This window comes from Lemur catta, chromosome 2 (genome assembly GCF_020740605.2).
Source record: "Lemur catta isolate mLemCat1 chromosome 2, mLemCat1.pri, whole genome shotgun sequence".
Taxonomy (NCBI): domain Eukaryota; kingdom Metazoa; phylum Chordata; class Mammalia; order Primates; family Lemuridae; genus Lemur; species Lemur catta.
In genome coordinates this window covers 101,553,239-101,571,748 of record NC_059129.1, presented here as the reverse complement: position 1 = coordinate 101,571,748, position 18,510 = coordinate 101,553,239, and positions in this window count along the sequence as shown.

The following is an 18,510-nucleotide window of genomic DNA, read 5'->3' as shown; positions in this document are numbered from 1 at the left end:
AGGGCCCTACTGTGGCTGGGAGCAAAATAACCCTGCAGCCAGGACTGTGGGTGGCCGCTTGGGCCAGGGCCCACAGGGACAGTGTGGCAGGGACTCAGATGTGCCTGTGACAACAGAGAAAGGCAAGGGGAGGGCCAGTGGGCCCCCAAAAGGCAGAGAAAGACCACACCAGGAGTTCACAGCTGAGACTCGAACGCCAAACCAGCCCAGCCACAGCTTGAGGTCACCAAGAGTGTTTCCACACACAGACCAGCCTGAGGCCAAGAGGCCCTGACCATCCCCCCATCCCATGACATTCTGCAAACCCCACACAAATACCTTCTAAGAGAGGAGCAGAGGAAGGAGAGCAGGAATCCAGGAGACAGCAATTCAACCATGGAGATTGAAGCAACCCTAAAGACACGGTATTTAAACCTCGGCGTCTAAGTCTGAAACCAGCTGGACTCAATCTAGTTTCTCTTTATCACTACCTGGTGTGGGGGGAGCTCACGAGGACCATGATGGACATTGTCTTTGCACCTGTGAGTGTAGTAAATGAGCCATCCTGCTACTGCCTGGGTCCCACCTGGGCTGACCTTGCCATCCTGGTCCTCTACATTTTCCATAAACTACATCCCATACCCCTCCTAGAAGGGCCCCGCTGACACCTGTGATACTGTGTGGGCTGTCAGGCCTTCCTCGATGCCACCATCTGGGTCAGGGGACATGCCCAACTGTCTCAGGTTCCTTGTGTTCCTCCCTTACCGAGGCATATTTTCAACATGCGGTCTCGTCCTGACACACTAAGGCCAGCACCTGGCCTTGGAAAGAGCTGGGGTTGGGGGGGTTATAGAGCAGCAGCTCTGGGTTGCAGGCAGCTGTAGGAGGCACAGAGTCCCCAAAACTCCAGTTCTGGGTGGTTGGAGGCTCAGAGCACCTCTAGTCTACCCTCATCACTGGAACAAACCTGGAAACTGAGGCTAAGCAAGTTGTAAAATCAAGACTAGAGCCCATGTGTGGGGGCCGCCTGTCCCTGCATCCCTCTCCTGGGGGCGGGGAGGGAGCATGAGTAGAGGGCTCCCAGGAAGGCTCCACGTGGGACAGCAGTTCTGCTCCCCTTTCAGGCCAGCCCTGAGAGTGGGACCCACTTCCAGTTCCAGTTTGTCCTGTTCTTTTTTTTTAAATCAAAATTAAAAATTAACATTATAATTTTAATTAACCTCTTCCACCGTTTGGCATCATCCTAGTCCCTGTGCTCCGTATTCCCCTAGCAACAAATCATACTGTTTGCCCATTGATCGGCTGTAAATCAAACCTTTCACAGCCTATTAAATCACACCAGGTTTTTGCAAAGTCAGCGTTTTCAGCCAACACTGTCGTTCCCTCTCGTCTACTGACTTCTCTCGTCTACTGACTTTGGAGATGGGGCAGTTCTCCATGTGGGGGTGGTGGCATTAGAGCTGACCGTATTTAAGGCTCCAAGCTAAATTTAGTCGTCCCAGCTGGTTGTTATTCTAGCAACTAAGTGTGGGCTTGCCCAGCTGTATTTTAAGCTGAGCCCCAAATTTCCCTCTGTTTGGTTTTGTTGTGTTCCGCAGGATTTTGCTTTAGCTACCAAAAATATAAAGAGTTTTCTTGTGGATGTTTAAATAAGTAGGTTCAACTAGAGTGGGCAAGAATAAACCATCTAGCAGTGACCTGTGAACGTGTGGCTTGGAGAGACCTGTCCTACAAGTGGAACACATTCTCTGCCCGCCAAGTTAATTTTCGGAGACTAAGGAAAGAAGGAAGGCCTTGATTTCTAACGTGCACATTTGGAGAGCTTACTGCTAAGAAACGCTTGCAAATTTTTCAAAACCCTATGCTTAAGTATAAAACAGTATACATCGTATGCTACCATCTGTGTAGGAAAATAGAAAATATATGTTTGTATATGCAAATGGTATTTCTGGAAACATTTGCAAGGAACTGGCAATGCTGGTTGCCTCTGGAGAGAAAAACTGAAAGACTGAAGGCCAGAGGGTCGTGTTAGAATTTTGACTGTGTGTATGCATTATTTAGCAGAGTTTATGGCTTAAAAATGTATTATTTGGGCTGAGTGTCTGTACGTTGACATGTGAAATCATGGCTTTGTTATTCCATTGTTGCCACCGGGGTTTGAAACATAGCACCTTCCATCTCAGCAGCCCTGGAGAAAAGTAAACCAAAAGTCACAAATGTGTGCACACAGAGGTGTGAGTTCACAGGGTACACATAGGCGTGCACTCACACTGACGTACTTCCTATTTTTTAGCACACAATTGCACTGGTATAGGTTTTTAAAAACAGAGTATTGGGGCCGGGTGAGGTGGCTCACGCCTGTAATCAGCAGTTTGGGAGGCTGAGGCGGGAGGATCATTTGAGACCAGGAGCTGGAGACCATAACAGTGCTGTTCAGAAACCTCCGACTTGCCCTCTGGACTGCCTCTCCTCATCACAAACGTTTCTCCCCACACCCTGCATCATGACCCCTTCTCAGGGGTGACCCCATCTTCTTTCTCAAGGAGACGTGTTTCAGCTCCCTCAGTTTCCCTTCTCTCTATTCAAAATCTGTCATTTCGCCCATTGCTGCTTGTGGCTGAGAGGCTGTTGGATGGCTCCCAGTCATCCCCGCTCCTGTGGTGGCATCTGGTGGAAGCTCCTCCTCTTGGAGTGTGGGGGGACCGTGACCGGCTCCTAACAATAGAATATGGCAAGGTGATGTCACTCCTGTGATGATGTTACGTAAGATGTAACTTCCTTCTTGCTCGCAGACTCTATTGCTTCTCTCCTTTGCTGGCTTTGACGACATAACCCACGTATGGAGAGGCCCGCATGGCAAGGAGCTGAGTGCGGTCTCCAGCTAACAGCAGCAGGGAAGTAAGGCCTTTAGTCTGACAGTTCTGCCAACCATGGAAACTTGGGGTCTCCAGTGAGACCCCAGCCCTGGCCAACAACTGGATTGCAGCCTCGTGAGAGATCCTAAAACAGGACTGAGCTAAGCTGTACTTAGATTCCTGACCCACACAAACTGTGAGATGATAAATGCGTGTTTTAAGTCGCCCAGCGTGTGGTGACTTTGTTACACAGCAGCAGATAACTAATGCACTCCTCTCTCCCTCCTTCCTCAAAATGGTCAATGCTTCCCCAATTCCTTTCCAACTCCCTAGCCCATCCCGCTGCTCTGATCCCATTCCTCTCTTTCAGGTTATTTCTCCAGTTTCCTGGTTATTTAAATTCACCTCTTCACCAATGCTGTCACTCCACGTCCACAGTGGAGATTAACACAGCCCGGATGACCATTTCACTTGATTTTGTGGCCACTGAACCTGGGGGTCCTTGATGGTTGGCCTGACACTCCCTAGCCCTGCCACCTTCTCCCTCTCCTGGATCACTAGTTCACACCTTTTCCTCCCTCGTTAAACCTCCAACACCCCCTCCCTCACCCTGTCTTTCAGCTGATGACCTTGCTTCCCGTTTCCCAGAGAAAAAAGAAGCAATCAGTAGAGAACACACAGACCTAGCACCCGCACACTCCTACCTGTGTCCCCGCCTCCTGCTGCAGTTTCTCTGAACTGTGATCTGGGACCTTGCCTAAGGCCAGCCTCTCCATCTGTGCAGTAGATCCTACTTCCTCTCACCTGGTCAAGGCCATCACACCAGAACGTCCTCTTTATTTCTCTTCCATCAGCAGTTTGTCCCCCTCTAACGGGTTCTTTCCAGCTGTATACAGACCACTGTGATTTCTCCCATCTGAAAGCAAGCAAGCAAGCAGGGAGGGAGGGAGGCAGGCAGGAAGGAAATGCTTTGTTGCACTCATCTCTCTCTCTCTCTCTAGCTACCACTCCATTTTCCTACTCTCCTTTGCAGCAAAATTCTTCCAAAGAGTTGTTTAAAGTTACTGTCTCTGACTCCTCTCTCTGAATTCTCTTTTGAACCTCCTTCAGTCAGGCTTGTCCACCTGCTCCCTACCACCCAAGACCTTGCTCTTGTCCGGTCCCCAGTGACCCCCACCTGGCTCAATCCAACAGACGCTGCTCATCCTCATCCCGCTTAGCCCAGCAGTGGCACGGCCTCCTCCTTCAGACACCTCCGTCACTTGTCTCTGGGACACTCCTGGCTCTCCTCGTCCCCAGCTGACGACTCACTCACTCTCCTTTGCTGGTTGCTTTGCTACCCTGCTCTAAATGTTGGGGGAGTCCCAGAACTCAGTTCTCAGACTCCTTTTCTCCCTGCACTTACTCCCTAAGCGATCTCATTCATTCTCACAGCTTAAACATTGCCTACATGCCAAGAGCCTCAGGCGGTCCGGGTCCAGCATGGATTACCTTCCCAAGCTGCAGGCTCATGCTTCCAACCACCTACTCCACATCTCCACTTAGATGTCCAAGGGCACCTCAATGTCACCATGTCTAAAACTGAACTCCTAACTGCTCACCCAACACTGTGCCTCTTGCGGTCTTCCCCTGTCAGCAATCTCATCCCCCCAGTTGCTAATGCCAGAAATCACAGTTACCCTTGATTTCTCTCATGTGCCACACCAAACCCATGAGCACATTATGTTGGCTGCACTTGTGAAATGCATCCGGGATCTGACCTCTTGTCATCACCTCCACTGCCACCACTCCAGCCAAGCCCTCCACGGCCCATTTCTGCAAGAACTTCCTTGCTGTCTTCCCAGCGTCTACCCTTGCCCTTCATCGGTCCGTTCTCAAAATAGTCACCAGACTGGTCAGCTTAATACTTAAGTCAGATTATGTTACTCCTCTAATCAAACTGCAGGAGCTTTTTGTCCATACTCCTTAGAATAAAAGTCAAAGTTCCTTCAACAGCCTGCTGTGAGGCCTCCCGGGATCTGTCCCCTGCCCCACCCACCACCCTTCATCATTTCTCCTACCACTGACCCCTTTACTCATTCTGCTCCAGCCATGCCCACCTCCTTGCTGCTCCTCTAAACACAAGCACATTTCCACCTCAAGGTCTCTGCTCTTTCTTCTCCCTCTGTCTGGATCATTCTTCCAGGATTCGCAGATATCTTGCACCTTTCTAAGGTCTTATGCTCAAATGTTATGTCTTCAGCAGGCCTACCTTGCCTTACCCTGTTGAAAATTGCAACATTCCCTCTGCCTCCAACGCCCAGCACTCCCTTTCCCTCTTCTCTTTATCCCTGCAGGATACACTCTACTATGTCTCACTTATTCAGTTATTGGCTATTGGCTTCCGCCACTATAACACATAAACTGCTTGAGGGTAGATTTGATTTTACAGTTCACGTCTATACCATTAGTGCCTGGCACATGGTAGAGCCTCAGTAAAAACTGTGGAATGAATACTGCTGTGAAAAAATACTTGGTCTTGGTCTTGAGAGGACAGTTGGGGTGGGGACTAGAGTGACCCTAAGAGCTCGTGCTCCCACTTCATACCCACAGACTTGACATCCCTTATCCAAAATGCTTGGGATCAGAAGTACTTCAGATTTTGGAATATTTGCATTATACTTACTAGTTGAGCATTCCAAATCCAAAAATCCAATATCCAAAATGCTCCAATAAGCATTTCCTTTAAGCATCACGTTGGTGTTCAAAAAGTTTTAGCATTTTGGATGTTGGGATGCTCAACCTGTCATCATCTCTATTTGGATGAGCCATACATTTATATCTTTGCTATCCAAATTCATGTTTTTAGCTCCCTGATTAACGTATCTATGAGAAACTCAGAATGCCCACATTCTGAGTTCATATCCCATGTAGAATTGTTTTTGTACTTCTCATCTCAGATATGGCAGGTCATTACCTACCCTCCACCCAGTCATCCAGAGGAGAAACTGATCAATTGCACTTGTGTAAACATGCACTGAGTGCCCGTCCTATGCCACCCAGGAGCCCAGACATTGGCAGCACAGGGCAGTGCACACAGCTGCTTCCTCAAGGAGCTAAGTTTGGTGCAATAGGCTTTGTGATAGAGAAATGTACAGGGTGCTTTTTTTTTTCATTTTCCCAAGTGATACTATCTACTTTTTTTGATTATTAAAATAATATATGCTTCTCATAAACAATTTGATTAAATAAAATAGGAAACAAAAGTCACCTGTAATCTCACATTCAGGAGAGAACTACTGTTAATCTACTGTTAATAGGTTGGTAGTATTCCTCCAGATATTTTTCTATGCATTTTTAAAGAGAGCTAACACTTACTGAATTCTTAGCATGGACTACAAAAGTTTATGCTATGTGCTTTAGCATTAACTCACTTTAACCTCACAATGATCCTCTGAGGTAGGAACTATTATTACCCCCATTTTATAGACAAGGAAACTGAGGTTTAATGAGGTCAAACAAAATCCCACAGGTTGCACGTTGTCCATTGGTCCACTTAGGCTGAGTTATGTTATGGTAAAAAGCATCTTCACTATCTCAGTGGCCGATGATAACAAAGGTCTATTTCTTGCTTATGCTAATGAACCATGACAATCATGAGTCAGCTGTGGCTCTGTTCCATGTTGTCTTTGTTCCAGCGGCCCAGGCTGAAGCTGGAGGAGCACCCTCTCTCTGGGCCTTAGCTGATCGCCATAACACAGGAGGAAAAGAACATGGCAGAAGCAAACAGTGGCTCTTAAAGCGTCTACTTGGGAGGGGGATATATATCACTTCTGCTCTCACTTCGTTAGCCAAAGCAGGTCATATGACAAGCCTGGTCTTAACAAACAGGAAAGAATAAGCTTCCCCAAGGGACGGACAGTAAATATTTTTCAGTAATAACACAATCCACTGAAAGTACTGAACTGGGATTTTTTAACCCAATCTATCATTAGAACTTAAAAGCTTAACCACGATGCATATACTGTATATATTTTGACTCTAAAAGTAGGAATTCTACACATATTGCTGAGTAACCTCCTTTTTCATGTTATCTATATTGGACATCTTGCTATATTTATTCATATAGACCTAGAGTATTTTTTTCAATGCTACAGAGTTTCAGATGGGGTATTCCTTTTTGAGATCCCCCTCATTTTTCAAGGTCCAACTCAAGGGCCTCAACTACCAGAATGAGTCAAGCTTCCCCTGCTCTCTTGTGCCATTCGGTTTATACTTCATTTCCGTCACATAAGGGCCTTGTCTCAAGTCCTTTGTGTACATGTCTGTTTCCTTCACTAGATTTTGAGCACCTTGATGCAAGAATCATATCTATACATAGATAAAGATTTTTATCTTCCTATGCCTGAGAGTGCTCGATGGGGTTGAGATACTGTTTGTTGATTTTGCAATATTGGGAATTATCCTCTTTGCTATCTCTGTCACTTCATTGCCTGCATTGGTCCTTTTGTACCACTTAAATTTGATGATGCCTTCAGAATTCTTACAGAATTTGTTAGTGAAGGGGGTCTTTGAATAGTTCTGCTTTCCTATACTCATTAATATTATAGCAGCAATAACAATGTTAAGAAAACAAAATGGCAAATAGGTATTAAATCTCTTCCTCTTGATCCTTAAAGGAAGACTAGCACAGGAGAAACACAAATCAAATATAATAATTGCTCTAAATCCATATCTTCAGTTGTCCCCTCCCCTCTCTACAGCAAAAGTGACTGAATAAATGCCAGTTCATGTTCAGGAGTAGACCTGTCGGAGCAATGCTGGGGGCCGAAGCCAGGAATGATGCCACAGCGCCAGGAGCACTTGTTATTAATTATCTGAGAGAGGGTCTTGCAACACAGAACACACAGAACACTCCCAAGGTTCAAAAGCTCCCTTTCACGTGCCCAGAATGTTTTTCTTTTTAAGTGGCAAATAAAAATGGATTTCTAATCTGCATCACAACCAGAGAGCCTTATGCTTTGAGGAAAAGCCCTTCCCTGACACAAAGGCCACCGCCATCTGGAAGAAACGCCGCCCTCCTAAGCAGATCAGCCACAGGTTCCATCACACTGGGGCGGATTTGCTCGGAAACAGGCATCTTGCCTGCATTAGCTTACCCCGGCATTAACAGTAACCAGCATTGTCCTCTCCTAATTCTAACTGGGCACCTATGTGCGTGGCATCGCGTGACCTTTTCCGGAGAAACCCTAGGACAAATGCTGCCTCCTCCCTTGTCCCAAAGCCAGCTTTGTTGACAGGTGGTGCTTTGGAAAAGCAGTGTGAGCAGGGCCAAAACCAACCAAACCTGACACAATTTTTAAAAGTGTGGTGTGTGTGTACAGGTGCAAATCACGCTTTTGCTTGTAAGAAGGTGCCCCCAGGGGGCCTCCCCTCCTTCCTCAGAGCCCGTCCCCGCAGGGCCCTCGTAGCACAGCCAGGTTTCCGCCCTCGCCCCGCGGCGCGAGGAGGAGCCTTTCGCCTCGGTGCACCGGGCGGCTCCTGCTGCAGGGACCGGCCGGGCGTGACAGCGGCTCTCCGCCGCCGCGGGGACGTTATCGCCGCTCTCCACGCCGCTTCCCGTCACGCATCCTGTGCCAATGCTGTGTCAAGCCCATCTTACATTTTTCAAAGTGTCTCTAGCATCATTTCCTGAGCCTGAACACTTGCTCGAGCTGCAAAATGGCATCGGAGCTGAGAACTCTTTTTGCAAAGTTTCGCTCAGGATTGTTGGGACCGCAGACTTGCAGAGGCCAGGGCAAACGCTATTCTCTTACCGGCAGAGAGAGATGCCCAGCTTTCCTGTGACACGCCAGTAATTTGCAAGCCAGAGCAAGTTTGTGCGTTTTTATCTAAGTAAAGACCTGCTCTTCCAGTAAAAAAAAAAAAAAAAAAAAGAATTTAAAATTAAACCATTCCCTATCGGCACGGATGAATTCTGCACCCATGCCTCCTTACTCGGGGGCCAGGAGCAAGCAGCACGGAGGGGCCAGGAGGGTGGCTCGGTGCACAGGTGGCGGGTGTGTGACTCCGCTTAGCCTCTGCCCAGCTCACTGTAAATAATGCAGCCTGACAAGATTTCTCCTTTCCTTTCGCCTTCCTCCTAACCCTCTCAGCCCCGCGTGCTTACATCATCCTAGTTGGATTTAAATAGCTAACTGTGCCATGTTCTCCTGGATACAAACGGCAGGATTGGCCACGTCCCCGGCTGGCCTCTACCTACCGAAAGGCAGGAGGTAGAGCTTGGGGGCCAATGACTGCCAGAGCTCTGCGGGTGCTGGAATCCAATGGGTTTCCTGTCACTAAGGGAGGGAACACGGTGGAGGCACAGGAGGTCTGTCCCTGCGTGGCAATACTTGCATGCCTGGGCGATGAGTTGTTTTGTGTTAATCTTACTCCATCCTAGGTATAAAGGGAAAAGATAATATGTGTCCTTTGTTTACTCCTATTTAACTACAACTAGATTATACATTCAAACTCAGTGGTTAACTGATGGAATAATTTCAGCTCAAAGGAAAAAAAAAAGAAATCAAGATGGATAGAAAATCTCTGGAAACTGCAGCCTTTCCCTTTTCATTTTAAGGATAAATTAGCTACATTCTTGGGGCAGCAAAATGTTGTATAAATATCAAGCTGAGTTGAACTCCATTGTGCTTGACAACAAATGCTTTTAATTATTTTAACATTTTTTTAAAGGAATGAATTATGAGTTCAGCAGTCTGCTAAGCTGTTGTTGTCTTCAATAAGAACTCTTGCAAAGAAAAAGGCTAGATGAGAAAAGGAAGCTAAAAGTGAGACTAATGCAACCCACTGGAATCATATCATTCTAGAATTTTAATTAAGTAAACCTAAAAGCACTGGAGAGCCATCTACACAAATAATAGGCTGAAAGTTACAAGGCTGTGTTTAATCCTGCAATTACTGTTCAAAGGAGAACTGGAAAACCATAACCCTAAATACAACCTGCAAAGAAAATGAACACGCAGGCGCAGGGCATGGGGCACAGAGAGAACTCCTGGCTTCCAATTCAGAAAACATAATTAAAATCCTTGCAGAAGGCACAAGGTTTGAGATAAAGTATAATGAAAATTGCACAGACACATGTACACATACATATGCCTTTACAAGGAAATTAAGCCACAATTTAAATGATACGAATCAAATTGAAAGCTCATTCCATCTTTTTATAAGGAATAAAACTAGTCCCTGTAAAGTCACTTCCTTGTATGACAGGACACTTGTGGTAGACACTACACCATCCCTGCAGTCACCTTTTAGCTAATTCAGGCCTTTGCCAGGCCCTACAGCCATGTCAGGGCAGGCCTGAGCACTCTCCTCCATTAGGGTCAAGCATAACAAAGCACTATATTTAGGAACACACAGGTGATGGGTTAGGAAAAACATTCCACTTTGGACATAGGTGAGGCTACTAGATGGAACACATTAACAATCCTAGCAGCATTTGGATGCAGGCTTCCAGATCTTAGAGCAAAATTAAATAACCCCCTTATTCGAAATAAATTAATACATAACCCATGAGTTAGTGACTTTACACTTCAGTGCTTCCTTAACGAAATGTGATTTTCCACGTTGAGATGTAATAACGTTGGGTAGAGTGTTAGTTCCATTATTTTTTATACTTTTTTGTATATTTAAACAATTTCACAGTTTGCAAAGTCTACATACCATTTGACCCAATAATTCCACTTAGAGGAACTTATTCTATAGATATGTGCAAGCATTGTTTGTGATAACAGAAGATTGTGAACAACCTAAAAGTTATTTTAACGTGTTATTAGAACTTGCTTGCACATTATGCCATGGCCATGCAGGGGAAAAACTATGTTGCCCATCAAAAGAACGAGGCGGCACTACCGGTCCTGCCATGGAACGGTTTCTACAATACAGCATTAAGAGAGGAAAGCAAGGGCAAGAACAGAGTGTACAAAATGCTGCCATTTGTGTTTTCTAAAAAAGATTATAAATACATGTATGCAGGGAATATCTCCACCTTTCACAAAAAAGATAACAGCTGTGGTCTCTGGGGAGGAGTAGGGTGGCTGGGGGACAGGGAAGTGAGAGGAACTCACTTTTACTGTCATTACCAGGAGGTTTTTTTTTTTTTCCTAGTTTAAATCAACTTTATTGAGATATACCATTTGATGAGTTTTGACAAATAAATGTTACGCTCTTTTATACTCTGACTTTGTATATGTACTACAAAAGATAATTTTAAGGAAAAATAATCTGAGCTAGATTCTTTAGAAGTTCTATAAAGTATTTACATCACACACCTTTTTTGGTCTATAAACCAGTAGCAGGAGGTGGTCACTCTGGGAAGATCAATTATTCTGATCTCAAAGGTAAATGTCCTCTCTGGCAATGACTCACCTGGGAAAGGAAGAATGGGAGGTGATCAGGAAGAGAGAGCTTCAAGGGGCTGCTTTTGCTTCAAAGAGCTAAAAGCACCTCCACCTAGACAAAGGTTGAGACTAGAAGTCTCTTTTTATTTTATTTATTTATTTATTTATATTTATTTTTTTTTTTTGAGACCAAGTGTCACTTTGTTGCCCTGGCTAGAGTGAGTGCCGTGGCGTCAGCCTAGCTCACTGCAACCTCAAACTCCTGGGCTTAAGCGATCCTTCTGCCTCAGCCTCCCGAGTGGCTGGGACTACAGGCATGCGCCACCATGCCCGGCTAATTTTTTCTATATATATTTTAGTTGGCCAGATAATTTCTTTCTATTTTTAGTAGAGACGGGGTCTCACTCTTGCTCAGGCTGGTCTCAAACTCCTGACCTCGAGCGATCCACCCGCCTCGGCCTCCCAGAGTGCTAGGATTACAGGTGTGAGCCACCACGCCCGGCCTCTTTTTATTTTATAATCATCATGTCAAAAGGTAAGGAGGTCTTTCAGAAACACTTGCTTATTGCCCAATGTTTCCAGACCCCTCAATATATGTAAGAATTAGTCTGTGTGCTAAAGCCAATTTAATGTTCTGGTTGCACCTTCTGCCAGCTTAGGGGGTGGAATTCCATTTCACCTCAAAGTTGCCATGTCAGTTTGGTCAGAGGACTTTGGCCCCTGCTCTATCAAGAAGACCCTTTGGCACCAGTGCGAAGTAAGGGCTGGGAAGGCCACAGAGCAGGGACACGGTAAATTAACCCCATCAGAGAGAGGCTAGGCCGGAGGCCAAACATGCAAGGAACAGGCTAGGGACGTTAAGATGGTTCTGCCTGAGCTGTCTAGGGGTGATCAGTTTGTGACCAAACACTGTCATGTCCTTCTCTAGTTGTTTCACATTTACAAAGCCTGTTTCCTGAGCTAGATTACAAGGAAAGAGAATTTTTTCTCCTCTTCTTCCTCCTCATTTTCCCCCTTTTCCTTCTCCTTTTATCCCCAAACCACTTAGCAAATGTGAAGAAAGAAGAAGGAGGGAAGGAGGGAAGGGGGGAAGGAGGGAAGGAAGGAAGGAAGGAAGGGCAGAACTATTGCCTAAATGCCAGTGAAGCTGTTAAGGTAAGTATAAGGCAAGGTGAGTATACAACCTAAATTAAAACAGAGCTAAATTTTCCAAATTTTAGCCTTTGGACAGTGTATCTAGAGGGGCTACACTTTAGACTGGTGGGTAGACACATGGCTGCCATATGTCACTTGACTCCAGGGATCCCTGAGCATAGAGAGTGCAGCCCTTGGAACCTTCCAGGACTCTCATTCATGTGGAGAAGGTAAGACCACTTTCTTCTTGGGGCCAGCCTACCCAGGTGTGGATCCAGCTCCACCACTCCCTAGCTGTGCAAACTTGAGCACGGTACTTAATTCCTTGTACTTCATTTTCCTCATGTAGAAAATGGGGCTAATAACAGTACCTCTATCACAAGGGTAATGTGAAGACTAAATTTAACATATATGGTATAAATATAAACATATTAATACAGGTGTGTGCTTAGCATAAGATCCGGCACACAGACTATATGATGAATATACAGGTGGGTGTGGTGGCTCATGCCTGTAATCCCAGCACTTTGGGAGGCCAAAGATGGAGGATCACTTGAGCCCAGGAATTAAGGTTGCAGTGAGCTGTGATGACACTATTGCACTGTAGCCCAGGCAACAGAGTGAGACCCTGTCTCAAAAAAAAAAATTTAGCTATTATGAGTATTAGCATCACTAAATTATTTAAGGTTTCCCCTACCTTATTAAATAGTTTAGTGACATTAACAATGGGATCACCATTCTGCCAATGGCTCAAGCATTCTCTGTGCTCTGGGTAATGATGGCATATGTAATATTGCATTGCAGGGAAAAGGCTAATTGATGTTTAGTAAAGATGGGATTTAAGCTACATTCTAGTGGCTGTACAATCATGCAGCCCACCCAAGGAAAAGACCTGAATGCGCTGCATGTATGGAAATGTTAGTCATTAAAATATGTTTACAGGAAAATCCTATTTCCTGTCATAACTATCGCAAGACAAAGAATTCATGAGGACAGCCTAGTGAAGGCAATATTTGCCGTCACACCCCAAGCATGAGGCAGCCTTACCTTTTGGAAACACTGACTTCCCCCATCAAAGGCAGAGTAATTCCTGCTTCAGTGTATTATAGTCTTCCAGTGGGCTCATCTGTCTAATGTGAATTCAATTTAGAGGATGCTGCCAGACAGAATTAAATATATTAGTTTGAAAAATTACAGGGAAAGTGTGTTTGTAACAGTTCCATTTTGACTGAATCAATTCTCTAAGCATTTATTTTTTAAAAATCCTAGAGGTCTTTCTTGCAGGGTGTGGCTCCCTGATGAACTTGCATTACATCACCTAATGCAAGAAAGGACCCCACAGTGTTTTATCCAAGGGGACTTCAAGTGTGAAATATCACTTACCACAGGCATTTCCACAAGCAAATTATTCCATCTCTTATCTGGATTAATTATTAATCTGCGTTTCCTAGGGAGGTCAGATCACAGCAAATGGGTCATGATGGGACACGACTGATAAGAAGATCTCAAATACCAAAAAGGGTAACACACATGATGGCACCAGTTCTGATTAAGATTCTTATACAAGAAATAATAATAATCTTTAACGAAACACCTGCTGTTGGCGAGGCTTTGCACAAGACACTTTATATATGTTAATACCATGTCATTGGTTCATCATGATAACACTCATATGTTTATTTTACAGATGATAAAATTAAGATTCAGAAAAATTCAGTGAGGTTAAAATAAGTTGCCAAGATCCATAACTGGCTAATAGTAAAGCTGGCATTTGAACTCAAGTCTGGTTGACCCTGAAGTGCATGCTTTTTTGCACCCTACTAACTCATTGGTGTCAGAGTTCAACATATAAAAGTGAGACAGTAAATTATAATCATGAAATATATGCTCATTTCCCACCACCACTTCAGAGAAATTCTGTCAGCATAAATTCAATCATTTAACAAGTATTTATTTTAAAAAATTATAGCCACTTTAGGGCCATTCTTTATTTTTAAAGAGTAAAATTGGGGGAAGCATATTGTCTTTTTTATGAGAACTTCCCCCTTCCCACTGATGAAACTCCAGTGCTCCTTTTAAGATTTAATATTAATATTCTTTTGGAGGATAATTAACTCCCTTACTTTGTATTAAATAGAAAAGCATAACAAATAATTAGAATATAGAACTGAAAAGTACTCAAAATACAATTCAGAATAAGATTTTTTTAATGACAAAAATAAAAACACTGGAAGAGTAGTATAATATCTACAGGAACTCTAGAAAGAAAAACTAGAGAGAATGCAATATTCAAAAAACTAATAGCTGAGAATGTTCTAGGATTAAAACACAAATCCTCAGATTTAAGAAGCACAAGAAATATTGAGTAGAATAAATAAAATAAACTCCATTTAGGCACATATGGTAAAACTGCAGAATCTCAAAAATAAACCTTAGAGCAATTTAAAAACAACCAGAAAAAAAGGCACATTGTCTGCAAAGGAACATCAATTAGTCTGAGAGCTGACATTTCACTAGCAAAAAATAAGACCAAAATATAATAGGAAAATATCTTCAGAACAGCTGACCCAGAATTCTATACCCAATTAAATTATCATTCAAGAATAAGTGTGAAATAAAGAGATTTTCAGATGGAGACTAAGAAAATTTTCCATTCAGAAATTTATTTTATTAACATAAAAGAATTCCTTAAGGGTATATTACAGGGAGTAGGAAAAGCGAACCCATGGGAAAAGAGTTAAGAGGCATTAAATTAGCCATGAACAATCTGAAAATGAAATTAAGAAAATAATTCTGGCCAAGCATAGTGGTTCACACCTGTAATCCTAGCACTGTGGGAGGCCAAGGCAGGAGGACCCCTTGAGGCCAGGATGTCAAGACCAGCCTGAGCAACATAGCAAGACCCTGTCTCTGAAAAATAAAAAAATTAGCTGGGCATGGTGGTGCACTTGTAGTCCCAGCTACTCAGGAGGCTGAGCCAGGAGGATAGCTTGAGTCCAGGACTTTGGATTGCAGTGAGCTATGATGACAACACTGAATTCTAGCTCAGGCAATGGAATAAGACTCTGTCTCAAAGAGAAAGAAAACAATTCCATTTATACTAGAATGAAAAAGAATAAGCTACTTAGGAATAAACTTAATAAAAAAATGTATAAAACTAGTACTCAAGACATTGTTGAAAGAAATTAAAGAATTCGTAAATAAATGGAAAGACATCTCATGTTCATGGATTGAAAGATTTAATACTATTAAAATGGCACTACTCCCATATTCATCTCCAGATTCAATTCCTTTCAAAATCCCAGCTGGAGCTGAGTGTAATGGTGCATGCCTGTAGTTCCAGTTACTTGGGAGGCTGAGGTAGGAGGATTGCTTGAGCCAAGAAGTTAGAGGCTGCAGTGAGCTATGTTCATGCCACTGCACTCCAGCCTGGGCAACAGAGTGACATCTGGTCCCTTAAAAAGAAAAAAAAAAAAACCCAGCTGGCATTTCTTTGTAGAAATTGAGAAGATGATACTAAATTTTATATGTAAATACAGGGGAACCAGAATAGCCAAAACAATTTTAAAAAAGAAGAACCAAGTTGGGGGACTCACACTTCCAGATTCCAAAATTTATTACAAAGTTATAGTAGTGCAGACAGTGTGGTACTGACTTAGGAACAGACATACAGATTAATGCAATAGACTTAGAGTCCAAAAACATTTTATCTTAAAATAATACATTTATTTTTAAAATATAACTATATTTTATTTTTCATAAAATTTAGTTTTTATTAAATAAAAATTTTATTTTAATTTAATTATTTAAAAATAACTAATTTTAATAAAGTTAACTTTTATTAAATATATTTTATTTTATTTACTGTCAATTGATTTTTGACAAAGGTGTAAGACATTAAATGGCAAAGAAGAATCTTTCTCAATGGATGATACTGGGATAAGTGGATAGCCACATACAAAAGAGTAAAGTTGGACCTCTTCTTCACTCCATACACAACGTTAACTAAAAATGGATCATAGACGTAAGTGGAAGATCTACAACTATAAAATTCTTGGAAGAAACATAGGAAGAAATGTTCATGACCATGGATTAGACAAAGCCTTCTTAGATGACACCAAAAGTGTAAGCAACAAAAGAAAAAATATATAAATTGGACTTAATCAAGATAAAAAACTTTTTTGCTTCAAAGAACACCATCAAGAAAGTGAAAAACAACTCACAGAATGGGAAAAAATATTTGTAATCATGTATCAGATAAAAGAGACATATCTAATTACTGTAAAAAGACAACCCAATTTTAAAATGGGCAAAGAGTCTGAATCTCCAAAGAAGATATAGAAATGGCCAATAAACACATGAGAAGATGCTCAACATCATTGGTCATTAGGGAAATGAAAACCAAAACCTCAGTGAGATACCACTTCACACACAATAGAAAGGCTATAATCACAAAGACAGGCAATAAATGTTGGCAAGGATGTGGAGAAACGAGAACCCTCATACATTGCTGGTGGGCAAGTAAAATGACAAAATCTCTTTAGAAAACAGTCTTGGAGTTCCCCCGAAGCCTAAATTGAGAGTTACCATTTGACTCACTAATTTCACTCCTAATTTAATATATACCCAAGAAAATGAAATATATATGTTCACACAAAAACTTGCACATGAATGTTCATAGCAGCATTATTCATAGTAGCCAAAAAGTGGAAACAAATGTCCATCAACTGATGAATGGACAAATAAAATGTATATCTATACAACAGAATATTATTCAGCCATGAAAGGAATGAAGTACTGATATATACTACTACATAGATGAACCTTGAAAACATCATGCTACATGAAAGAAGCCAGACACAAAAGTCTATATACTGTATAATTCATTTTTCTGCAATATCTAGAATAAGCAAATCTATGGAGATGAAAACAGATTAGTGGCTGCCTACGGCTGAGAGGGTTGTGGGGAAATGGGAGGAGTGACTGCTGACGGGTATAATGTTTCTTTTTGGGCTCATGAAAATGTTCTGAAGTTGACTGTGCTGATGGTTACACAACTCTGTGAATATACTAAAAACCACTGCATTGTACAGTTTAAATGGGTGATTTATATATGAATTATATCTCAATAAAAATATTTTTTTGGCCGGGCACGGTGGCTCACGCCTGTAATCCTAGCACTCTGGGAGGCCGAGGCAGGTGGATCGTTTGAGCTCAGGAGTTCGAGACCAGCCTGAGCAAGAGCGAGACCCCGTCTCTACTAAAAATAGAAATAAAAATTATCTGGACAACTAAAAATATATATAGGAAAAATTAGCCGGGCATGGTGGTGCATGCCTGTAGTCCCAGCTACTAGGGAGGCTGAGGCAGTAGGATCGCTTAAGCCCAGGAGTCTGAGGTTGCTGTGAGCTAGGCTGATGCCACGGCACTCACTCTAGCCCGGGCAACAAAGTGAGACTCTGTCTCAAAAAAAAAAAAAAAAAAAAAGATATTTTTTTAAAAGCCATGGAGAGTAAAATGAATTGATAAATATATAGTCAAATCTAAATAAGAATAGACTGTATGAAAAAATAGTAACAAAAGCACTAATGGAGATTATATGAAGAAAGATGAAATTAAAATGCTAGAAGCAATAATATGTAAGAAAAGAATGATAAGAAATAAAACATTCTGAGGTCTTTATTTTGTTTGAAAGGAAAGCAGGAGATATTGATTAACCTATAAGATTGTCAAACAGTGTGCTTGTTAAATGTGAATAATATGTATGATCATTTGAAGGACAATATCAGTTTTATAAAAGGCAAAAAAGGAGAAAAAAGAAAAAACATGATGAACAGAGAGCACAAAGTAAGATTAAAGAATAAATCCATCACAGCATGTCATCATAATAATGTGAATGGAATAAGTTCACCAGTTAAAAGGCTGAGACTCAGATTTAATTTAAATAAACCCAGATATATGTTGTGTTTTTTAAAATTACATTTTCTAACTGTTTGTTCCTGATAATTAGGATGAAATTACATTCCAATATTTTTCTTTGTCTTGTTTCTGACTTTAAATGGGATGCTTTTGGCATTTCACCATTAAGGATAATATTTGCTTTAGGGTTTTGGTAGATGCCCCTTTTCAAGTCAAGAAATATTTCTTCTATTCCTAGTTCT